Raw genomic sequence first — 27,500 nt, forward strand, 5'->3', positions numbered from 1 at the left:
GTACTAAGAAAAGTAGTCTATTGATGTTTAGAAAGAGGGAAGTACCAGAGAAGTTGGCAAGGTTAGTGAAGATGATAGATGAGGGGGCAAAAACCACTGTACAGACAAAACATTGGGAGACTGAGGCATTTCCTGTAGAGGTTGGCCTCCATCATGGATCAGCTTTGAATCCATTCTTGTTGCTCGTCGTTATAGACACTTTGACATCAGAATTAAGGAACAGCGAAGAACTGTGGGAACTGATGTTTGCTGATTTAGTCATTATAGCAGACACAGAATAGCTGCAAGAAAGGTTTATAGCATGGAAAGGAGCCCTACAAAGGAAAGGATTGAAAGTGAACGTGGGAAAGACAGAGTTAATAATTAGTAGTAAAGGACATGAAGAGGTAAACATTCAAGTGGAAGATGGTATAGTGCTAAAATAGATCAATGAGTATAACTACTTAGGATCAATAATAACAGAGAAGGGTGGTGTTGGGAAAGCATTGAGACAGAGAGCGTAAGAAGCATGGCGGAAATGGAGAAAAGTAACTGGAGTTGTTTTTAGACAAGAAAGTGCCATTAAGGCTCAAAATGAAGATTTTGGACTGTTATCGGGCCCTTACTATTATATGGGGCAGAAACTTGGGCACTGAAGAGGAAAGATGAGGGACTGTTGTAAAGAACGAGATGAGAGTGGTGAGATGGATTGCTGGAATATCATTACTGGAAAGGAGGGAGTGTCAAGATATTAGATGAGTGTGTTGTATGTAATGTAAAGAAGGCTAGGGAAGCTATGGTCATGTAATAAGAAGAGAGGAGGTGGAACCAATCAAGAGAGCTAAGAACATGCTAGTGATGGGAAGGAGCTGTGTGGGGCATCACTGGATCAGATGGAAGGATGTTGTGAGGAGGGATATGGATGAGGTCGGAGATGGGGAAGAAGATGCAAGGAATTCATACAGATGGAGAAAGTTGACTCGAGCGGCTGACCCTGCTATATAGTGGGACTAATAAGGTCGAAAGAAGAAGAACCAAAGATCAAATATTTATGTTAAGACATATTTTGCGGCCGAGTTTGGATTTAAGATTCCTCCATCTGCTGGTTTTTGCTGATTACGAGTAGGCATTTGACAACATCCGCAGTGCAATATTATGGAAGATCTTACGTCACACGGTCATTCCCGTTAAATATGTAAAACTAATTGATATTATCCATGAACGGGGTAAATGTAAAGTCAATGTTGACTGGGTCTTGCCACGTGAATTTGCAGTAAATAGTAAGGTACTAAAAAGGAATGTTATCTCACTTTCGCTATTTGCCTTTCTGATAGATTTTTATGATATATATCATCGTCTGAAACGGAAGAGAGCTAGATTTGATTGCCATAGTAAACTGACAGGCAGGAAATATGCCGATGATCATACACAAATGGATCAAATTACATTAGCTTTAGAAATGAATAATGTTTAAGAGCAATGGTATCCAGTTTAGGTTTCCTTACACTAGAAAAAAAAATTAAGTAATTCTTAGTTTAACTAGACCAATGAGTAGATTAACAGCTCTCCTAGGGATGGCGCCCAAAGGATTAAATTTTTATTTACGTGGCTAGGAACCAATTGGTTATTTAGCAACGGGACCTACAGTTTAAATTCATCTGGTTTCGCATTGGCGGCAATGGGGAGCAAACTCGGGCAACAATATTGATAGGCGAGTACGTAACCCACTCGTCCAATGAGGAACTCACTACACTGAAATTTAGTGAGAGAATGAAATGGGCAAATCAAAGAATTTCCAGGGTGAATAAGACTTGCAGATTAAACAAACAAGTTACATATAAAAGATTTTACATACGCATGTCTAAAACACTTGTTCGAGTTACTAAAAAAGCTTTAGAAGTTAGCTGGTAGGATACGGTTGGAAATGTTACATGAGGTGAATTTCTGACGTTCACAAAGTAGATAAAAAAGATGATAAGGGAAGTGGGAGATTTATGGATATTGGTGATTGTATATACACATGTATATATATATATATATATATATATATATATATATATATATATATATATATATATATATATATATATATATATATATAGCACTCATCCAAGCAGGCCTGGTTCATATTTTTAAATCATATTCTTTATACCTAGATTGTGAAGATGAAATCCCCCCTACCACCACCGTAATTGCCATATATATGTGTGTGTGTATATATATATATATATATATATATATATATATATCTATATAAATAATATACATATATTATATATATATATATATATAATATATATATATATATAATGTAAATAAATTAAATTTTCCGTTAAAAAACAGGATACTTCTCAAGTATAAAAGGCCCATTAATTAAAACATTCTGGTTTAAAGCTAAGGACTATATTACGGTGGACTGCCTCCCACCCTTATCATTACTTGATAAGATGGGAGCCAGCTTTAAACCAGTGTTTTAATGTTCCTTTTATACTTGAGATATATTATATAATATATATTATATATATATATATATACATACATACATAATACATACACATACATACATACATACATACATACATACATACATAAAGATATAAAAATATTTAAATATATAATCCACATTGTTTGTGGAAACAATTTTCGTATTTCCTTGGCCTCCGAATACTGTGCATTCAGAGACGAACCAGAAGCCCTGTTGGAACTTCATACAATTTCGTAGCATCAGATTATTTATGCTTTCATTTTCACTGCCCTCAGTGTTATGAAGAATTTCTGTTAAAGCTCAAGTCCAAGGGGCCAAGAATTCTTTCATTAAGGCATCCCTAAACCTGATTTCCTTTCTTTGTAGCAGCGTCTTTTGGTCTGTCGCCAAAAACATCCAAAACTTTTGCCATTTTTCTTCTTAGTCGTTTCCTGAGTATCTTGACTGAGCATACCATTCTCTCTCTCTCTCTCTCTCTCTCTCTCTCTCTCTCTCTCTCTCTCTCTCTCTCTTTCTGTGTGTGTGTGTGTGTGTGTGTGTGTGCGTGCGTGCGTGAATATCAGCGTCTCTCTTTCTTTGTATCTCTGTGCGAGAATATACTTTGGACTTATCTTTTTACCATTAACAGTAACCGTAGTATTCTTTTCTTTCTGATAGTTCGTTCATCTACCTTCTTCTCCCACCCTCAAAATCATGAGTCCAATGATGAGCATGTTTTCTGTTCTTTGATGTTGCTTCTATAAGATCCTTGACGAACAGATGATACAATTTTCTTATACTCAGAGAGAGAGAGAGAGAGAGAGAGAGAGTAGAGAGAAGAGAGAGATAGAGAGAGAAGAGGACGGACGAAGAGAGACGAGAGAGAGAGATTTCTGATATCGGGCCTTATGCCACCATGTAATTGAAAGTCATAACATTTTTGAAGCAGTGAATTGTAGTCTTTAAAACTTCGTAACAAGTTTTACGTTTGAGTTTCGTTGTTTCCGCAGTAGATCCTTTTGTTTTGTGTCGGCGGCTTATTCTCATAATGTTGTTAACTTTTTGCTGTGGTGATATTCTAAGACGTTAAAAGAACCTTCCACCAATTCGGAATGGTGACATGTAGGCTGCATTTAAATCTTCCCCTACTCCAAAAGTGTCCTCTTTGAAATGGATTATCATGGTTGTGATATGGTATACTTTACACGCTGTTCTTACTGTTATTGTCAGTCCTTTCCTTGGAAGCTTTCGAGTTGCTTCCTTGCTCAGATGTCTTTTTATTGCTGATGTTCGCAAGGTAAGCAAGATAGAGTAACTCCTTTTATTTCCTCAAGACTCAGTACTATAATTTGAAATTTCGAGTGCGTATGTATTTTTTAAAATTCATTTACTAGTTGCCTTTCCTGAATTAAATTAAATCTTTGGAAGACTTGAATGGTGCCAAAAGTGAATGCAAACCTTTTACTGTTTCTGCTAATCCAGTGCAAAATTAATCCTAGTTCGAAATGCGTCGGTCACTGTATATTTCATATATGGAGGAACAATTTCAGATTCTGTGTACTAAGTTAGTGACATCTTTCTAAAATCTCGAAGTACGGATGATGAAGTGATACATATTAATAAGTTTAGTTTACATGTATATTTGGTCAGAATTATTTACGGCCACATTTCAAGCAAGAATTTATATCGTACTGAGATTTTGAAAAAGATAACAATCGATATCAATTTAATACTAATTCAGTTCATCAGTTATAGATTTTTTCTATAATTATAACTTAAGTAAAAATAGTTACATGCTGGGTCTCTGTTTTTAGCTTCAGACTTACCATGGCATTATCCACGTCATACGTGCACACACAAGACTGAGCAACAGAGCTCTGAACCCCTGAACCTATCACAGTACCTGTACCAACCAACCGCTTCCATATTTTCAAACTCTTTTTGCAAGTTTCTGTAGTTCCTCTTCACGATCCCATTTATTCATTGTCACTTAGAAATACCACCCATTTCACTCTCCATTTACTATTTACCCATTTTCTCATCTCACGACCTTCTTCAAGCACCTAATGTCCTCTCTCTGACTGCTCACATCGCGCCTTCCAGAAAGATGTTGAACAACCACAGAAATAACGCACCCATGGTTCAGGCCTACTTTGACACTGAACTAGTCTCTCTATTCCACACACACATTTATGTATATATATATATATATGCATATATTTGTCTTTTTGTATGTATGTATGTATGTATGTATGTATGTATGTATGTATTTATGTATACAAGTAAAAGAGAGGCTTCAGTAATTTTCACGTGTTATATATTCGAAATCAGAAACATAAGAAGGCATCAAACATAGCAGTATACCCATTTTCGATATTCACGAAAGAAAGCAAAAAGAAAAAAATACTTAATAAATTTAAATAACAAACGGGCTGACTCAGTGTCCTTATATATAGCAATAGCTATTTTAACCTGTAGCCATTGACCACCATCATGATCAGCACTATAGCAGTTGTTCAGTTCGAGTCAGTAATTTTAGCAGAACTTCAACTGGCATCAAGAGCTAATTGGAGGACGTCGAGAACTCATCGTCATAAAAAGAGGGAGGAAGAGAGAAAAGGAAATTGAAGGACGTTAGCTGATCGATTAATTCTGCACCATCAGCGACACTCGTCTTTATTCACAGTATTCCCTCGTCCTCTCTCCTCCCTTCCTCTCCCCTGCCGTATCTGCCATTCCATATCCCCCTCTAAAGGCTGGAACATACATCCAGGTTACTCGAATCCAGGTTGCTCGAATACCCTATAAATGTCGTGGTATGAGACGCAGTCTCCCTGTGTATGTATGGCCCATATCGTCCACCCGATCAAATATACAAGGCAGAAAACAACAAAAGTAAAAATTTTGGTTTACTCACTCACATTTGTTACCCGATGTTTGGTGGCGGCCACAAGGGCACGCTTGCTTGTAATGCATCTCTCTCTCTCTCTCTCTCTCTCTCTCTCTCTCTCTCTCTCTCTCTCATGCTCACTGACGTACACACACATTTAAACGCATCCACCGACACACAGACCAACACATACACATACATACATACATAAACATATACATGCACACATATGCTCGTATATTGTGTGTATACATACACACACATATACTCGTATATTGTGTGTATACATACACACATACATATATATATACCTATGTGTATGTGTGTGTATACATACACACACACACTCTATATATATATATATATATATATATATATATATATATATATATATAATATATATATATATATATATATATATATATATATATATATATATCAAAAGGTGCAAATATCTAGTTTTAAACGCATCCACTGACACACAGACCAACACATACATATACATACATACATAAACATATACATGCACACATATGCTCGTATATTGTGTGTATACATACACACATACATATATATATATATATATATATATATATATATATATACGTATGTGTATGTGTGTGCATACATACACCACACACATATTTATATATATATATATATATATATTATATATATTATATATATATATATATATATATATCAAAAGGTGCAAATATCTAGTTATCAGTAGGGTTACCGAAAATCAGAAGATCAATAAGAGTTTATTAAGATACGTTTCGTGCCATCCTGACACATCATCAGTCTGTAATATAAAAGTAATTCACATTTGTGAGATATGAAATTAAACGTTACTTGTTAATTTAAAAAGGAATATCTAAAAAACTAAAGTTATTAATAAAAACTAGTTGTTAAGTACTATAAAAAACAAAAATTATTTACAAGGTGACATTAAAATTGACGAAATTTAAGATAAAACAAAAATATTAACCTTTACAAAGCGAAAGATAAGAAAAGAATGGCTGTAGGACCGTCGTTCGCCCAGACCTCGACTTAGCCAAGAAAAGTTGAGTAGAGGATTGACCAGAATTGAGGGAAGGAGCGAGGTGCTTAATATGTAAAGACTCAAGTGTCGTTATATATTGGTTGTGCTGGGTATTGTCAATTATCGAAAAATATTTTTTTGTTAATCCAAGTTTTACAGTGAGCTGCATGGTCAACTCTGGCCAGTTCTGTAGCTCACTCCCAAATGACTAGAATATCGAACATGCAACAAGCGTTTCGTCGATCCAACGTAAGAATCGGGACCCTCCGGCCAAGTAAATTTGTAAATAATATTGGAGCGCATAAAGGGTTGCAATTTCTCTTTATGACTAAGGAGTGAGCCTATTTTGAGAGGATTAGTAGGTATTAGATTAACTTGGAGATTTCCGAACTCTCTTTCAATAATTTTCTTGATACGGTCTCCCAATTTATTTTTGAAAAAATATGGAATAGTGGCGTATATGGGTAGTTTTGTTACATCAAAGGAAGGGGTATTTTCCGTAAAGTTTAAGTTAAGTAATTTATTTACCATTCTATAAAAGACCTCCGTAGGGTACGGGTTAGTTAAAAAAATAATCTTGTAAAGATTCAATTTCATAGTGGAATGATTTCCAATCAGAAGCATACCTAAGTGCTCTAAAGACCAAAGTGGAAAGGCATTTAATTTAAAATTTATGAAGCACGAACTATAAAAATTATTCCCCATTCCTGTGAAGGTGTGTATCCTATGGACAGAAGTATTAAACTTATTATCTCCGATTATCTTTATATCTAAGAAAGGTAAGCAGTTATCTTTTTCCGTTTCTATTGTGAAATTTATGTTACTGTGTTGGGTATTCACGAACTCCAAAAAAACATCACCCTGCCATACATATCTAAGTAAGATAAAAGTCCATCCACATAATTCTTGTAAAAGGTTGGTTTAAAAGAACTAGGACATTCAGTTAAAAAATTTTTCTCTAAGAAATCCATAAACACATTGGCAAAAATAGGGGCTAAAGGGCACTCATGGCCACGCCCTCGACCTGCGAGTACAGAGGACCATTAAAAACGAGAGAGAGAGAGAGAGAGAGAGAGAGAGAGAGAGAGAGAGAGAGAGAGAGAGAGAGATTCTCATTCTTTAAGAATATACCATATGCCAGTTATTAAAAACCTGTATTAGATTGGTTTTCTGAAGAGAGTTTTCTTTGCTATAAGAAGGTTGACCCTCAATCTGTTTTTTTTTTTTTTCTTTAATTTGTAACTTTTGACGCCACATTTTCTTCGGCAACTGGCTCTATTCTTTCCCACCCAAGATCTGCACTGGTGTTTTATTTTCTAAAGAGTCTGAAGATGTTCTGCTGTCTCTGGCCCTTAGAAGATATAAAAACCGTGTTGCTTTTTGAAAGGCACCAGGTGAAATTTGATCCTTCTAGATTTTTTCAGAAATCTCGGACGATCGTGAATTCTTTTGCATATCTGACATCAAGCGTTATATTAATGTGGAAGTATTTAGTAAATAAGCAGTAGTGTATCTGACCTGACACATTTTCAGATACCATTTTAGTCCTAGAATTTTGGATTTTGTTAAGGCACGTTTTTAAAGAAATGCCACTTTGTGTTCTGTGAGTCAAGGAAAATAACAGCGTCCTGTATATAAATATAATAATTCACGATAATAACACGCATGATTTATACCGCTTGTGGAAAATCTGTATATATTGAAAATGTATACAATTCTCATCATGCACTGAATAAGTGACGTTGCACCTCAAGGCTTAATATATCGCGGTGTTAGGGAGCAATGCCGTGCTATGAAAACCACCCTACGAATGAATGGCATAGAAGTGAATATCGTCTGCTCTCTCTCAGTCCAGATGTTCACTTCGTCGATTTTTTCCCACGTAAGACGATATTGCTCTCCTTGTAGGCTTTTCTTTTATACATATCTAACTTTTACGGGGAACTTGTAGCAGCCGGTGGGGCGAGGCTGCAAGGGCGTAGCAGATCATCCCTGGGGAAAGGCATCTGGCTTTGGGGACCAGCAGCCCGTGATGGAGAACATGAATTCAAAGGGCAACGATGTCAACTTTCTATCTATACATCTCTCTATTTATCTATCTTCACTTTTGCGTATTCTCTTGGAGGAAAACAGTGATGCGTCAGCTGTAACGCATTCCCTTTGTCCTGAAGAGAGATTAGGCGACAAAGCAAAAGAGAGAAAGAAGAAATGTTATTTTATGAGTATTTACACAATATAGTAACAAAAGATTAAATGGAGCATTCTCACCTAGAACCTTCTACAACGCAAGACAAATAAATTTATGTTGTTTGTATAACTACGTAGGTTTGGAAACAGGCTACCCCATACATGTAGTCAGTTTAGTTTTAATTAGAATGTTCGATGTATTCTGCTGGTAATTCAGATATTGCATGAGTAACGTGGAGATTTTGGGGATACGCATCAAATTTAAAGGAAGTTTCTACTTAATCGCGTTACTTTTTGGCTTTATCGAGGCTTATTCAATTTAATTGGTTTGCAGGATAAGAAAGGAAAGTGGCCAGTGATTATTCTGTGCAAGGTTGAGTCAGAAGTTCCCTTTGATGTTTTTGTGTCATTGTAATATATTAATTTCCATTTATTGTTTTTAGAAAAAATCTATTTTGAGCGCAACGTCACCTTTTATTGGCGAACCTTGCATCCTGTAGATAGAATGACTTACTTTTGATTCATAATGTTCGATAATTGAAAGAACTTTTTGTCCAATTCTAAATATATCGTTCATCCAAAAATAGTGCCGTTAAAGTGTGTGAATGATTGTAATTTAATTGCTGGTCATCTGAATTTCAAAATGGCAATATGAATTGAGGCTCTAAATCCCTTATTTTATCCAGATCACTCCTTTTCTTTTTTTCATTTATTTATTTATTTATTTATTTATTTATTTATTTATTTATTTATTTATTTTTATACATGAAAGCAATATTACGTCTCTTGGCTAGTGAAACTGTACAGGTACAGTATGATATCTGTACATTATTTATAACATTGGAAAGGGGGAATATGTATGTAAAATGTGCAAAATGTCTGAATACATAACCCAAACTGGTCATTAGAAGATACAAAATAATGAATTGTCAAACAAATATTGGAGAAAAATCATTTTCACTCAATATAATTGAACTACAATATTGTGTATATTTATTCTGTTTTTTATCAATATAATTCAATACACTGTAAAATGCAATGATAAAAATGCTTATTGGCAAAGTTAAAAATATCAAATTTTTCACGAAAAATCATATTCACAGAACATAAAATGATAATGTGAATTCAGTTGAATCCAATTGACTTGTACGTGTGAAGTTATAAATGGTATCATTCCCTGTTCAAATGCAAAAGCCTTTAATGAAGAGCAAAAGTAGAAAAAAAATATTTGTTTATGAAAATGAAAATTTCAGAAAAGAATCAGACATCTAAATCTGAGTCGCTCTCATCAAAAAAAGAAGTCAGGTAATGTAAGAGGATTTGTTCAGATATTGCCAAAATCAGAGTCATCACCTGGCAGGTTAGCTTCACATATACGTGCATGCAGAAATACATGGTTGATTGTTCGTGAGACATGTGCAGTTGGTATGGCAAGTTTCCTTTGTATTGGCATATGAAATCATTTAATAACTCCTTAGGTCGACATATCACGGTAATATCCAAACAAGACTGGATCAGGCATCTGTAGGTCTGTATTGGATGCTTGTCGCCACATCATGAGCTGGTAAACGGTACGGAGCACATGTTGGTGGAAGATGTTCTCTGTGGAAGGAAATTCCTAGGGGGAATTTTCTTTGCAGCTTTCTTGCAGCGTAACTTATTCAGAGAATCACAAACTGCTTTCCCATGCATTGATCCAATAAAATTGGTGCAAGCTAGCTCATCAGCCGTGCTTGAAAGGCGAGTTGTTTCAAGGCTTTTGAGAGACTGATGACAACAAGCTTTTTCTAACATAATTTTGAAAAAAGTTTGCCTTTCCTAAGCCATGGAAGGAGTTCACTGTGTCGTAGCCTGTAAGGCGGTATACTGGAAGAATAATGTTGATTTGATTAGGTGAAAGTTTTCCATACAACAGATGCGTAAGTATATTTCTGGTGAGTGATGTACGTTTTCCAGTATGCCCTATCAGAAATAACAATTTTTCTGCCCTTATACGCTTTCGATGATGTAGAAGCAATATAAGAATATCCGTGCCAGGACTGTCGATTACTACCTGTTTAGCTCAATTTTCTCTAGTTACAGCTGATGGCAGAATTATTCTGCAATCAACCTCTTCTTGAAGTAACCTACAGCAAAAAGTAATACCGACTATTGTTTGTTTATTTTTTATGTTCTATACTATACCACAACTTGTGTACATCACTTGGTCATCCTCATGTACACTTTTAGCGTATTCTTTTACTGAGAAATACCTTCTACATCTTGAGAACTTGCAGATCTAGTTGCACATGGTCTGTCTGACACTTATGGTAAACTCTTTTCTGTCTAGTGATATTCTTTTTGCTGTCATCGTCATATCTGTCAAATACTTTGTGAACCTGTTTAATATTTCCATGTTAGCCACTGACATACATAACATGACGAAGAAAATTAGATGCCATATTGTTCATTGTAACTGTCTCTGTGGCACTTGGTCCTGGAAGTCTTTGAATGATGGCTTGACCATCAAATACAATGGTATCTGACACTCCAGGCTGTGATATGAAGTTTACCGTTTCTTTGCCTTTGCATGAAGAAGACTGGGTTGTTGACAGGCAAACAGGTATTGTAGTTGCTCTTGGGGATATTCAGTAAGCAATTATGCATGTAATCGAAATGTGCTGACGAATATGAAATCATTTTGACAAGGAAGGGTTGACAGGAGGGAAAGAGGCACTGGGGCAATCAGAAATAAAAATAAGAACAAAAAACTTTCAAAAAGCATCACCTTGAAAGTGTTACAGGAGAAAGAATGTTAATGAAAACCAAAATATTGAAATGTGGAAGCGTTTTTATAGATGACGTATGCGTGTTTGCGCTCGAATTTCTTAACTTACTGCAATGCAGTTATTGATAGGTAATTGAGCTAAAAGGACAACTTAAAAGTATGAGCAAGTGAACTGAACACGTCATGTCGTCGTCACTGAAATAATACCGCATATTTATGCTATGCAATTTAGACAACTTCGTGTTGTTGAACGAAAAATGACGCCTAACGGTCTGGATAAAATCTTTCACCTGTTGATATGACAACAGTTTCATTTTGATAAAGTCTGACGCAACCCTGTCTGCAAAAGTTACAGTGAAACGGGAGGAAGTCAAAGTTAACCAGTGCTACTGCATCCCTTCTTGCAAGTACTTGAAGAAACAGATCCATGGGAGGAAATAGCACCCAACTGGAGGCAACAGCTAAGAGTCGACAGTTCGGGAATTGCCCAGAAGATAATGCGATCATTTAGGAACTGTGAACAGATTGGGATGTGTATTCTAACATGACCAGCTACCTGTAGGGAAATACTGCCCCTTAACCCCCCCCCCCCCCCCCCACCCCCCCCCCCCCCCCCACCCCCGCAACCCCCAATCACGCAACTTTTGGGTTTCTTTACTTCCTTCCTCCGGCAAAATTTTTTGGGGTGATTGGGTGAGCTCGGTGGAAAACGAATATGAGGTTAGGAGGACGGGATAACCAAGATCTTTAAGGTCTAGCAGGGGAGGGGAGGGGTGGGGGGGGGGCGGGAGGGGGGAGGAAGTTGAGCAACATTATTATATCGTGACTTCTCATATCCACATGGAAGTATTTGCATACGTATGTTTCCCTTGGCGGAATTAACTTTCTTCTCTCGCTCATGAGGGCCAGGAACATTCTTCGCATTCTTCTCCCTTCTTTCCCTTCTTTTTGTTTTTGCCGAAGGATTTTGGCTGCGCCCGATGCGTGTGCACATAAGGTGCCGTTTCTACTACGACTGGTGTTTTCTTTCTTTGTTTTTTTTTTTCGGTACGGAAGACCTGCTTGAAAAAATGGCTTTCCATGCGAGCCTGTGTGTGTGTGTGTACTGTGAAGAGAAAAACCTCTTTAGAGCAATGGTGTAAGCCCACTCAGTTTTATTAGTTGGGCAACTTCAGTTTTGCTTCAAGTTGTTTTTTCTTCTTTGCGTCGTAGGAACAATGATTTTATCAGCACCCTCAACAGTTTTATGTCATTAAGAAACAACGAAAAATGTACTTGCTGGCGTAACAGATGAATTTCTTCAACTGATTTACTTCTCAAGGGAGAGCTGGGTTGGAGTCAGCTTAAAAGCAGATCATAGATATATTTCAACGAGGATGCATTCTTGCCTATCCTTCACCTAACCTAACCTATCTTTGGACGCTGTTCCCTGGCCTAGCCCAGGGGCACTGCAGCCATCCAACGGGACTTCCTGCATAGAACGACGTGGATGTAAATGTTCTGCACTCTAATCCTAATTCTGGGAATAAACATTGGGACTGTAACAGTAACTTCCACTTCATATTGAATAGGGTAGACAGAAAAAAAGACGTATGTATATTTTTATTATTTTTTTCTAAGCCGCAGAAAACTCAATTTGAATTTGGTAAAAGGTAACATCACGAAAAAAAAATGAAAGACTGAATACTAAGGAGAGAGAGAGAGAGAGAGAGAGAGAGAGAGAGAGAGAGAGAGAGAGAGAGAGAGAGGTTAGGAGTGATAAAAATCTTTTGAAAAGTAAAACACTTTGAGCCCTTGCATATGTATATCCAGGTGAATAAAGAATTTTAGTGGTCTCCCCTCTACCAACCCCCCACTTTCTCTCTCTCTCTCTCTCTCTCTCTCTCTCTCTTCTTACTTTTCATTTTGCTCTCCGCGTTGCCGTAAAAGGAAACGTGCGGGAAGGAAAGAAGGGCCTCCAAATTTATCGAAAATATTGGGATGTTGTGTCAGGCTAGAAAGAAAATGGGGGAAGAATTGAAAAGTACGAAAAAGAAGCGTTTTCCCAAAGCTTTGGAATAACCCCCTCTATTTTTTTCAAAAGGCACTAGAGAGAGAGAGAGAGGTGGGGGAGTAAGAGGAAAGGAGCGAGGGGGTGGTGAATCGGGAAGCGAGTATAGAAAAGAAAAGCTAGACCTGAGATGAAAAATACATGGCATTGAAGGGGGGTGGATATGGAAAAGATGGGATCCAAACAGAACAAGATTTTGAAATGGATTAGGAAAAATTAGCGTGAAAAAATAATGATTTAAAGCTAAATACTTATATCTATGGGCACCTGTAATTGAGTCATGATAAACTAAGCCTAGGTATTATTCCAAAAAAACCTTATGCTGACAAACTTGGTATGTAAGAGTTCTACGGCATCTAGGTGTATTTGATTACTAATATGGTCATCAATTTTAGAAGGTTATATATCACGTGACACGAGAGTAGGAATCCTCCAATCTCTAACCCTCGAGGAATACTTTTTAGAATGTTTCACTTGTCTGAGTTTAAGAATTCCCCATGTTTTAACCTTTTAAGGATATCTATAAAAAAGTATCTTTTTCTACGCAAGACCGGTAAACTTCCATGTTTTATCCTCACACGGAAATATCGCAAAGATCTTCTTTCGTGAATAGACTCACTCGACGAGTGCTTAGCCGAAAACTACGTTCGTGCATCTTGACCCGCTAGCTGTTAGGGTGGGTTTAGGACCATGCGTAGGGACTCCGTCGACAGAGCTACGCTTTAGGGCCTAGCCTCTCGTATTTTAAATCCAGTCCTCAACGAAAAGTCAATACATTGGCTTGCTGCAGGACTTTCTTGGTATTGACAGGTGCCTCATTTTTTTTTCTGTCCTCTCTCTCTCTCTCTCTCTCTCTCTCTCGTTCTTATTTTTGGATGTTTTCAGATTTCTGTTTGTTATGACTTCCTATGCAGATTTGAGGCCTATATTTTGCTGTTTTAAAAGATGCTTAGGTGCTTCTTTGATGTGTTTTGTTAACTGGAGAGGAGTTTGGTTGCATTCTCTTCACTCAAAGAACAAGTGACATCTGCGCACTGTCGCTGACATTCTTAAAACGTCGGCATTAGTCGCAGCACAGGTGCAGGTTATTCTTTGGAATCTGAACTATTGTTACCACATTCGCCTGTTGCTATTCCAACATTAGTCATTCATTCTTATAGACTGTTTCTTTTTAAGAGAATATTCCTTTTTGTTAATAAGTAAGGTAAATTTTATTACAATGGTATTTCGCCCTTATTCAGTTTTTATTTTTATTGTTCATACGATTCGTAGCACATCCGGGACACCGGTGGATCCTGAGAAATTCCATTTTCGATTTTCTGTCGAAGTGTGTTATGAAGCATAAAATATCCTTCAAGGAAAGCTTTGGTCATTTGTAGCTTTTGCTTCGGTTGCTTACATAGTATACTAACTAATGAGATCTGTATTGTACAGGACAGTAATGTGTGGTACATGATCAATTTATCTCCTCGCATTCCTTTACATATTTTGCATATTTATTTTTGTTTTAACTGTATAATTGAAAAGAAAGAGTGGTATGAATTTTCATACCGTTGCATCTTGTCTTTAAGAATTTTTTCATGAAATGAACCAGAGGAGACTGAATTGTTCCTCCATCCGTATAATACGCAATTCCCGTTTTCCCAAATGTAGGTCCCCTCTGTTAAAGCATGATGCAGCGCGAGGGCGGTATTTTTAGCGGAAGAGCTGTAGGAAAATCGAGCAGGTTGTGTGAGAGTGCGATGCAGTATGCGTGGCAATTGATTTTGTGCGTTAGGAGGGGATGGAAGCTGGATAGAATTGAGAGGGTGATGCTCTCCTGCCGCGACTACAGATGAGAACTACTTCCTCCTCATCTTCGACCTCCTCTTTCTACAAATGTTGCCACATGTTCGTTCGTTCGTTCGTTCGTTCGGAGAGACAGAGAGAGAGAAATTTATTTGTCTTGTGAAGGCACTTCATAGTTAATCGTACCAGTCTTTTCCCCTCCTCATGTGTGTGTGTATATATATATATATATATAGATATGTGTGTGTGTGTATGTCTGTGTGTGCGTGTGTATGTATGTATGTACGTATGTATGTATGCATGTATATATACATGCATACATACATTATATATGTATGGAAAGTAGATATTGCACATAAGCATAATGAATTATAAAGTTTTTTAGTAGGCAGAACAGCCTGATGAACAAATGAAGTAATCTTATAAATTCCTGCATATTGCTCAGTAATGCGATGTCTTCAGCCCAAAACATCTTTTATACGTCGTACGGCTTACGAGTATTTTTGTTGTTTTGTACATATAATTTTCTATTTTTGTTTCTTTGAGGCTGAATATAGATTTTATTTTTTTTTTCTTAGTTCTTAGTTTACTTGTTTCCCGGAAAGCAAACATGTTCCCAGAAGACACTGTAACAATGAAAAAGTTAATTCTCCTATGTCATGGTAATCGCTTCATAGCAAAGAATGATAAGTTAAAAGAAAGAAAAAATGCATTTCCTTCAAGTAGGTCGGCAGCCAGGAGGCATTCGCGCACGTGTTGGAGGCGCCTGTTCTCATGATTATTCTAGAATCGCCAGGTGGGATATGAAACTCAACAGGCGTCGACGTGTTGTCAGAAAACGCAGCGAAATATGATGCAATATTTCGTAGAGGTCCTTCTAAAACGTTCCTGTCATCTCGGGAGTCTGTGACATTCGCTAGTAGGCCCCGCCCCCAGATCGCCGTATATATACGACTAACGAAGTAGGATAGATCAGATCATCAGAGAGAAATCAGATCATCAGTGAGAGACCAGCAGAGAACAGGAAGATCAGTGAGAGATCATCAGAGAGAGATAAGAGAAGAAGGAACAGACGAAGGATAAGAGAGGGAGAAGGCGCACTAGAGTTTGATCGGATTCGAGTCAAGTCGTCCAGTCAGAGAGTGAGTGACAGATATAGTTCGACGTTCAGCAAGCCTTCGGAGAAGAAACGTCCTACAAGTTGGTTCTGAGGAGTAACCTGCCCTTCGAGTATCAAGAATAGACATTGTTTTCTGCAGTACAGAGTCAAGAAGACGTTTGAAGTTCCACAGTTCTCCTTTTGTGAAGCCGTCACTTCGAGCATTGATTTTCGGCAGCTGCAAAACTGGCCAGCAAGTATTTCAGTACGGCACCGTTTCCCCAGTTCACATACTGTAGGATTTTATTTTTGTTATGTAAATAGAAGAAACCATTCTGCATTTATCTTTGTTAGTAAGCTTGTAAATAAACCTTTGTTCTGTTTGTGTTTCTTTCTATATTCGTATCCCCAGTTCAACTGTTGGTGTTGAATTCTTTTTGTTTATTATAATATCGAACCTGTAGCAGACTCAGGGGTCTGCGACATCCTAGAAAAATCATTTGAAGGTTTTAGCAAAACATATTCGAACTTCCGATAATTTGATTTTGTGACGTTCTCTTCTCTTCGCACTTTACAGACAAACAACTTTCATAAGTCTGAATTCAATGTAGTGGTATGTACATTGTGTAAGGCGAGGTAACTAATTGAAATGTTTAGATATTGTATGGTAAAGATTTTAATTACATATGTGTTGTACTGATAATAAAGCTGAGCTTAGTTTTTTTTTTTTTTTTGTACGTAGACACAGCATATTTTAATATTTCTATTTCTATTGGATGTGCAGTTTGTTAAGAACATTTCAGGAATTTGGTCAAGTGACTCTCTCTCTCTCTCTCTCTCTCTCTCTCTCTCTCTCTCTCTCTCTCTCTCTCTCTCTCTAAGTGTTCCAACTGAAATAATGAGGAGACCATATGTGATACCACAAATGAGATGCACACGAAAGCTGGGAAATTCAGTGATTTCGTTGTAGAAGTAGGGAGAAAACATTTAAGAGAACCCATGAAGGGTTAGTGAGTAATAGCATGATACATGTATATGCCATACATTATTGAATTTTATCTTACGATGGTAATTCATATGTCAGTCACCAAATCTAATCCAGAATTATGGAAATAGTATCCCCACCTATTCCCTGTTTTTGAAAGCGGCAGTGCCGACGACGTCTCTCGTCATCAGCCAATTTCTGTACTACCAATCTTGTCGAAAGTGCTTGAAAAGGGCATTCTCAATCAGCTTAATGAATTCTTGGAAAACAATAAACTTGTTTCAGGGAGCCAACGCGGTTTCAGGACAAAATTATCTGCAGAAACTGCCCCAATGAAAATATCAGATAAAATGAAAAAAAAATATATATGGACAATAAGAAAGTATCCTTCCTTTTACTGGATGATCTTTCAAAAGTTCCCCACAGTGTAAATCACGTTATTTTATTAAAGGAATACACAATGATGAATAGTGACCCGAGCTCGTTTGAGAACTATCTATAGATGACAGATCCCAGTTCTTGTCAGCGTCTACGCATCTATGAAAGAGGCTGATGAAGAATACTTCAACTTTGCATTTTATTTATTGTGATGGAACAGTGTGCTTGTAATGGCACTCCTTATACATTTTCATTAAATGCAAAATTAAATGTAATCTTTACTTGAAATAATATTGCATATTCCATAAACTTTCCAGGAGTGCAAATTGTACTTATGCATTTAAAAAAAAATGGAAAGAAAACAGCACAGATGCTCATTTCATGAATTTAAGAATGTTTCGCCTATTGAAATGTCTCAGATATCCGGATTTCAACTTTGTGGAATATCATGTAATGAAAAACTGTATCCTTTTTCTTTAAGTTACTTGTCTGATTATTCTCCACAAAGTTTCGGTAGGAAATGTTAGCAGAGATGAAGCATATAAAAAAGAAAATCATTGAATGCTGGCGTGTCTAAACTAACGTTGACACACTTAAAGGTCAAATACATCAGCCTGGAAGTATGTGAAAAAAAAAAAAAACTAACAATGCGAAATAATACTTGGTGTCTGCCCTTCGCCTTGGCCCTCTTCATCCTCCTCCATTCACTTGTGCCCGTCAGATGTAGTAGGAGGTCCTGGAGACCTCATCATCTCTCGGCTGCATTCCTTCCCTCCTGCTCCCTTCAATTCTGTAGAATCTGCTTAGTGACAAGTACCAGATGATTTGTCTTCTGGCTCCACATTGTTCAGTTAATGGATTTCCCCTGTTGTGCTCTGCTGTAGCTATTTGTTGCGCCCTCCAGGCTTATATTATTCGAGCTACCGTCCCGAGTGCTTCTTCGTCATTCCGTCTCCATATTTTGTGGCCGCCAGGGATTCGAAGTTTGCATCTTTCATTTCCGTACGTTTGGTGGTGCATTTAGAGGAAGGGAATATTCCCAACGGCTTCAATGGATGAAGCTGTAGATCGTGGCTAAGTAACGTCCCCCCCCCTCCCCCCCACCCCCACTTTTATTTAACTATGGTGTCTTTTAGTAAATTGTCATCATAATTAGGCCACGAAAGGTATTGCAACCTGAATAAGAGACTGTATTTTCGGACCATATGATGATAACTGTCCTAGAAATGCTTTGACAATAAATATCTATGTGTGTGTGTGCGCGCGCGCGCGTGTATATATATATATATATATATATATATATATATATATATATATATATATATATATATGTATGTATGTATGTATATATCCGTTAAGATATTTTTGTTTTCCCGTCGATATCGTGTTTCTGTATCGGAAATTTTCTTTGAATAACTGTGAATATCCAGACATTTGTGATAAAATTGTTTAACTGTTCATCAGTAGTTATTGCGAACATTTTTTGTATTTATTTTACTGGTAGTTTCAGTCGTTTTTTTTTTTTTTTTTTTTTTTTTGAAACGTCCGTGAGATCGAAATCTGCACCGTGTACTCGGGAAGAGTTTTGAAGATTTCAGCGGTGAAATAATTTATTATGGACATTATTATTAAAGTAAATTTGGTTTTCGCCAGAAAAAGCCAGCAGCTTATGGAGGTAACTTAAATATAGCGTGAAAATAATAAAATTGAAGCAAGTAGATGAACGATAAAACTATCGAATGGATAAACAAATGTGTATTAGCAAGCAACTATTGGCAACTAAAGAATGGGTAGGTGAAACTGTCCTTGAACAGCACGAGCACTTGTTTGGCGAAACTCTTCTGTATGCTCTCCCTGTGTGGGTTGGGTTCACAGCCTAAATTTATCCCTCTGTTTAATCTCCCCTCGTTCTCCGTATCAGCATCATCTACGTTTGTGCTTTGTTTATGCACAGAGTACTGGTGCGTAGACTCTAATTGGTAATCCCACCGTTCAGAGATTAGGGCCAACTACGGGTGTGGGCTATTGGTCTACTGGTCCGTTTCACACTACAAGAGGTAGAAGTGAAAGATAGAGTAGTTTGTTTGGTCCTCGGCTTAGGCATATTCAGACCCGTTGCAGGTATTCTGTATCTACCTAACGGATTTCTTATAGTAGAAGTTCGATGTAGTATATTCGTAGAGTTTTGGCATCCGTAGAAAAGGGAGACGGAGGTAAACTTGTAGGACATATATAAAATGATTTCACAGTGGCAGATAAATGATTACCTCATCGACGATTCAGAGAGAGAGAGAGAGAGAGAGAGAGAGAGAGAGAGAGAGAGAAAGTGAGTGGAATATCCGCCTTAAAAAGATCGGTTGTTAAGCACTGTAAAAGCAAACATACCTCAGTCGAGTGTTTTCTCTTTTCTAAAGTTTTTGTGGTATTTTGTCTGCGTAACAGAAGACAATCTATCAACAGTATTCGCCAGAAATGTTTTACAGGAAAAGTCGAGTGTCTGCCCCGTGAATTTCTACTTACACCTGAAACTTACTATTCCATTTTGTCCTTCGAAATACACATACAGACGCCCGCAGATCCCCTCACTAATCTTGGATAAAACGTGACTCAAGATATCGTAGTCGTATTTAACAGATCGTTTGGATCTTGATTCAGTCGGATCATTAGTTTCGTTGAAAGATTTGCTGTTGGATGAATTTCATATTTCTCCATCGTAATTTTCATAATTGGTTATGAGAGTAGCTTTTATCTATTGAGAGATATTGTATTTTTTACACTGGTATTGATATTTTGGTCCACTTTTTGCGATTGTTGAAATTTCATGTCTTTTGGTGGAACTTAGTATTATGTTGATGTTGGTGCGGTTTTGTGGAGTAGGTTTACTAATGTTTATGTGGGTATAGCGTTTCTTGTTAATTCTCTAAACATCTCAAAGTCATTATCCTCAGATGTGTAAAATCTCTATGTGATCAAACCATGAATCTTTATGTTAGATATTTCCTTATTATTTGTAGCTCCTTTTTTATGTAAAATCTGAAAAAGAAATTTTTGAAATCTGACCAAAACCTTAAGCTTACTACTCCATCTGCCAAACAAATAGTTCCATATAAATAATAAAACAGCGTTCCTGTCTCACTTCTTTTTACCCGGATAAAGCATAAAACCTTTCAACCATACTTTAGGTTTCACAGAACACTTCTTCATCTTTACAGATTTGAGTCTCATATTTTAGGTTAAACCTCGTAAATATTTCTACGGAAATTCCCTGTGCTTGTTACCAATATCAATGTTAACGTTCTTCCATATTCTTTCCCACTTAAATGTTGGGTAGTTGTGAATCAAGTAAGAGACCATCCATCAATGGTCCAAGTCATAACTGCTAATGTTAGGAAACAGAAACCTGCCACCACGAACCATTCCATCTAAAAGAGATAAACCTCTGGCAGACGCATACATCCACGCGGAGAACCGTATTCTAGTAAAGGAGGTACAAAAGACGTAAAACAGGTCGCATTGATTTTATCGCTATCATAAATATATGAGGCCTTACGTATAATGCATAACTTCTGTGCAGCATTTCTCAAAAGTAAGACGTGAATCCAAAATCTATAGAATCTACTACTCTTCAGAGACAACACACTAGAAACCCTTTTAAAAAAACAAGGGGAAGAAACTATCAGGATCTTCTCCACACCAGCTATCAAGACTATCAAGATTGCTTTTTAACATCCCAAGAGCAATGTGTAAATTTTGCGAGAATGGGTTCAGGATAACAAGTCGGGGAGAGGGACATCCTCAGCTGATTGCTTAGTTTCAAACATTTGATGAAGCAGTTCAGCCTCTTCCTTGGGGCCAGTAACTAATCTACCATCATCAGTTAGTATTAGTGGAAAGGAAGACGAGCTGTACCCAAAGATAGAGGATGCCAATTTGATTCCCCACAGATGAGGCTGAGTAAAAATGCTCTGTGGTAGAGGTGTAAGAATACTACCACGGTAGGTTCTGTGGGTCGTAAGAGGTGACTAAAAGGACAGCTGCTACCTTGTAGTCTTACTTTTTAATAAAAGGCTAGGCCCACTGCTAATAACTGTGGAAACTGCTGCCTTGCAGGTAGACTTTTTAGTCAAAGGCTAGGCCCAACGCCAATAACTGTGGTTGATGAAAGTAAGGGCATGCAGTCTTAAAAGCCCCTTTCCCAAACAATAAACCATGCCTGATGTTTTAACACGAACAAAAGTGATAACAGCAGTTGAGGTAAGAGAAAACTTTGAAGTTAGTGTTGAATTACACCAGGGGTCAGCATTAAGCCCATCTTTGTGCTGGTCATGGATGTGTTGAGTGAAGTGATCAGGAATGAAGAGCTGTGGGAATTGTTGTACGCCGATGATCTGGTGATTGCTGCTGAAAATGAGGACCTACAGAGAAGGGTCGGAGAGTGGCAGGAATCTTTAAAGAGGGGTAGCTTAAAGGTGAATGTAAATAAAACAGAGGTTTTACTGAGCAGTAGGGAAGATAGAGACAGAATAGTAATACAAGAAAGAAGAGGCTCGATTAGAAAACAGGCATAACAGTTTAAATACTTAGGATCTACTTTAAGCCAAGAGGGTGGATGTGAGTCTGAAGTTGACAGTAGGACAAAAGCTACATGGGGGGAGTGGAGAGAGGTAGCTGGAGTGGTATGCGATAAGAAAATGACAATCAAGCTAAAAGTTAAGATATATAACACAGTGATAAGACCAGTGTTAATGTATGGAGCAGAAACATGCTGATGTGGATTATGCGAATATCGTTGCTTCAGAGATTGGAAAATGTTGAAATAAGAAGAAGGGCAGGCTTAGTAAAGATTACAGAGGTGATAAGAGAGTCACGATTGAGATGGTATGGGCATGTGTTGAGGATGGATGACGAGGAGGGAGTAAAGAGGGCTTGGGAGGAACCTCTTAGAGGAAGATGGCGAGATAAAGTGAAGTGGATATGGAGAGAAGAGGTTTGGTGGAGGATGATGCCTTTGATAGAAGGCAGTGGAGAAGGCGCATCAGGCAACCGACCCCTTAATGTAGGGATAACGGTGGGAAAGAAGAAGAAGATGAGGCTGAGTAATTCCTTCAAATTTCATCTTTTAGAATTATTGCAATTTCTCTCAGTTCTTTTGTAAATTCTATTTGCAGCACGGCGAGACTCAACAAAAACATTGTAAGTTTCATGTGAACGATTTCGTCTCCGTGTATTGAAATTCGTCTGTTTGTCATGGTAAGCTCATCTGCATGTATCTTCAAACCAAGGGTGGTCATTTGTCCTGAATTTGAGGATCTTTATAGGGATGTACCTTCCAAAAGTAGCCCTCCCCACTTCATTTAGCTTCTTCTTGGGATCTGGATCTGATATGTCATCTGAAATATTATGTGCCTGACAAACTTCAATAGTGTGATCCCAATTGGCTTTAGATTTTAGCCAGATTGTTTTTCCAGTGGTGGAATTAGGAATGTACTGATAGAAAGATATGCCAATCTCAGTGGCACAATGGGCGGAAGTGCCTATATATTCACAGACCTTAGACTTGATAACTGGAACATCTGCGAATATGAGGTATAACCTATTACCAGAAATATGGCTCGGGTTCCTCAATTAGCTGGGCTAAATCGGAGGTTACGCACAACTTAAGAGCAGAGCAGCCATGTTGATCTGTGGAATTTGAATTAAGCCACTAGCTGTGCTTTGCATTGAAGTCTCCGCAAATAACGCATGAATCGTTTAAATTCTGGGACTAAGCCATGCTAATCCTCTCCAAGAGACATCCATATATGGAATTGTCAGTAAGAAACCATCTTGCGAAATATAGTTTCTATTAAATGACTCTGTCTCATTTTATTATAATAGATGTTCAATCTCCCTCCTGCTAGAGCTTCCTTAATGCTTGTTGCCAGAATACCAGCAGCTTTATGATGAACACTTACGTTAAAACTTACTTCCTCCGTTGGCAAAAATAATTTATTTCTACGACTTGGTTTGTATTTCCAATTTCACAAATATAACCCTTGAAAAACTGTAAAACATATATGTGATATTATGTTGATTTCTTTTCTTCAAATTTACAGATAGTTATATCCCTATTCACTTTTATTGTATCCTCTATTGGGTATCCATAAAGTATCCGTAGTATTTTCAGTTCCTTTTCAGTCCCAAGCCATGTACCTACCACACTCATTTATCAGTCCAACTGCCTATCCTTGTAATGCTGTTTATGTCTGTATTCAACTTTGCACCAGAATCGTTTTGGAATATGCTTAATAAAATTTCATATTTCTACCATCAGTAAACCCTTATTCCATATACAGATCTTTTTGTAGAAAAGGAAGTACCCTAAAAACCATTATTACATGAATAGACAACTTCTACCGTCTTTGTAAAGGATTTCATATTCTTTCTATGAACTCAAAGGATATCTCCATTTTAAGCGTAATTTAAGATAATAAATCATGAAGGACCGTATCGAAGGCCTTAGCCCAATCCAGTTTCAAGACAGCTCTAGAAAGTTGCTGTTTGTTGACAGACAATATTCCTGTTACAGTTAATAACGGATTTTCTTGTACCTGGAAGTATGAGCACAATAATAAAAAAAATTAGCTTTCATGAAAGGGCAAAATGACTAGGGAAACTTAGAGATAGTTCAAGATGATCGTCTGACCAGTTAACAAATAAAACCAAACGGAGAACACTAAGCTTTATTCTAGGTTTTGAGTCTAACATCCGTAGATTTCAGGCTATATCAAGGAACAGTGAAGAAAAGATGTCTCGCCTTTAGCAACAATAGGAGGCTCACAAAACTCCATTAATTGAAAAACTCGTAACCATTAATCATATAATTAGTGGAAAATAGAAAAGCAAAGAGGATTTACGTACCAGACAGGCAGAATTGAAGATAGAATACGTAGCATGGTACATGATGCATCGAGGAAAGAAGCTCTTTTAGCGCAGCGTGATACTGGGAATAAAGGATTTGATAGGTCTGATTTGATAAGTCTGCGTACAAAAAAAAATAAATAAATAACGAATCATTGATATTAAGGCTAAAATGCATAAACTGGGCTCAAGAACTATTCTAAACAATATCTGGAAAACTTGAAGAGACATTTGTAGTGGTTGCGGGTTGAACATTCAAAGAAACGAGGAGTAATGAGAGGCTCGGCTGTTCTGTAGACGTGGTTCAGAAAGGATGTGGTGATTTAGTGGAGATATCTAGACACAGGTCTTTGACCTGAAAGGACAGGCTGACTTGGAAAAAGATAAAAAAGTAGGAACTTCGGAGCAGCTCTCTCAAGGCAGGAAAGAATATGCAATCTAAATTAAGCAACGACTTGCATAATATGACATTTGTCTTTTATCAGTAACAAGTATTTTGCAATATTTCATAGTGATAGTCCAAATGCAGTAGTATATTACCTATCACTCCTGTTTGTTTTGATCGACATAAATGTTTTGGTAAATTATTATGTACAGTACTAAGGTGACATTTTGAGATCTGTTGCAAACTGCATTTGTATCTTCTTAATAAATTGTTGTAAATACTAAAAAAGAAATCCCTTTCCAAGAGTTATTCACAAACTTGCCAAATAGTCTGGTACAACATTCATTTGATACTGTGTTTTTTTTTTTTCGTATCTTGTACGGAAGAAAAAATATAAATAGTCATTAAAATTCATGCGTAAACATTCCCTCAGATCAGAGTGTGTATATTTTCTGTATAGTTCAGTCTTCTAATCCTCGTAGATACCCGTGTTTCATCCATTTACCCTGCTATCGCCATGTTTGTCGTCTCTTCCATTATTCATAACCATATTCATGTTCACTGTACTCGAGGTGAATAAGGGACGGGAACCTGAAATGGCGTTTCAGTTGGCGAAGGAAATGTTTGGCGGGTGTGTCGAGGAGGAGAAATTCGTGGAGCTTAGGAATCTGTTTGTCCCAAGTTGAGATACGGGGGAGTTGTCGCCACCCATCGCCATAATGTTAATTAGTAGACTTCGCCGATGTATGTATAGTTGATCAGACCCCTCTCAGCCTACTGTTCTATTCGGGAACTGCTGATTGAAGAGGGGTTGCGATTCGAGTCTGTTTCACTTGATGGAAGAGAAGCTGTGTTTTTATGTGAGGGAGGGCGAACTTTTCTTCAGTGTTTGGTCTTGATTTATTTCCAGTTGTAAGAAGGCAGGAGGAACTGGTTTAATGGGGTATAAATCAGTAATGACCATACATTCCCCGCCGCTCTCTCTCTCTCTCTCTCTCTCTCTCTCTCTCTCTCTCTCTCTCTCTCTTGTCATAAGCACATTAGAATTCTGCTCTTCTTGTAAAGATAACGGTTGTTGAGGTTTCGTATGTTATCTTCTGTTGCTGTACCAACTCGTTCTCGTATGTTCATTTCAGCTTCCCTTGTCTCGTCTCCCTGGTTGTCTTTCCACATCATTTTGTCATTGCTTTTTCTCGGCTATTTTCCTTTCCATTTCTAGTTAGTTGCTTATTGAGTGTTTCTCTTTTTGAGCTTCCAATTAGTTCTGTACGCTTTCAGCTATTTAGGGATTCTCTCTCTCTCTCTCTCTCTCTCTCTCTCTCTCTCTCTCTCTCTCTCTCTCTCTCTCTTTCTGGCCCTTCCTGATGTCCTGAATATATCCTACCGCTCGAACTGTACCACCACTTTAACCCCCCACCCACATCCACACCCCTCCGCCACCCATCCCACCTCGCACGCCCGCGTCCGCCCTTCCTTCCCTTACCCCACCCACCTCCCTTCCTTTCATCATTTAGCTGCAAGCCCGCCCGTCCTGCCGCCCTCAGTGTGTGTGCGTTGTGTTTTTCTCTGGAATTTTCTTTCTGTTCCCACGGACACACCCAGAAAACACACATGAATTATAAAGGGGAACTGATATTTTAATTTCCACTTGTGCGTTATTGGTAGCGTTCGTTCCACGACAGAATGCCAAGGAACACAACTGCTGCAGCATCTAGTACTTGACGGGTTGAAGTGAGCCAGTTTTCATTTAGGGTATGATAGATGAGTAAGGGGCATTTGACAAAGAGGCAAATCGTTGCTATTTGATAGATGATGAACGGATCTGTATCGCGTAACAGGAATGATGAGGAAAGTAGTCTTGGATGATGAGTGAGACTTGGAGGATGAGGAATGGGCTTACAGTCTTTTGACAGGGCTGCTGAAGAACGAGCAGTAGTCTTTGATCGGGATACTAAAGTGAGTCCATGGTAACTGTCAAGGATGAGAGGTAAGGATCCCTAAGTATTTGACCCCGGAGATGATGAAGATTTGAGTTTGCGGAATATGGGAGCTATGCTGTAGGACTGAATCTGTGGTAACTGAGAGGGAAGGGAGGGATGAACCCGTAGTCATTAACAGTGAGTCTGTGGTATTTGATTTAAGAGGGATGATGTGGAATTGGCGGTGGTTGTGGAGAATGAGCGTGTAGGGGTGGCACTGGACAGGGATCGTGAGGAATAACCGCTTAGCATTTGCCAAGGGTGAGAAGTGGAATGACCCCATATACCTACTATTTAACAAGGATGATGAGTGATTGAGTTCTTGGTACTGACAGGGATCACGAGGAACTGAGTCGGTGTTATTTAACAGGGACGTTGAAGAATGACACCTTGTAGTTTCTCGCAACTATGATGAGGAATGACCCCGTGGTCTTGGATAGGGATGATAAGGAACTGAGTCATGGTGTTTAGTAACGGTGTTGAAGTATAAGCTTGTAGCCTTTGATAAGGATGGTTAGGAACTGAGTCCATGGTATTTGACAGCGATGTTGAGAAATGGCCCTGCAATATTTGACAGGAATGATAGTAAATGGTCCTATATTAT

The sequence above is a fragment of the Macrobrachium nipponense genome, chromosome 13 (genome assembly GCF_015104395.2).
Source record: "Macrobrachium nipponense isolate FS-2020 chromosome 13, ASM1510439v2, whole genome shotgun sequence".
NCBI lineage: Eukaryota > Metazoa > Arthropoda > Malacostraca > Decapoda > Palaemonidae > Macrobrachium > Macrobrachium nipponense.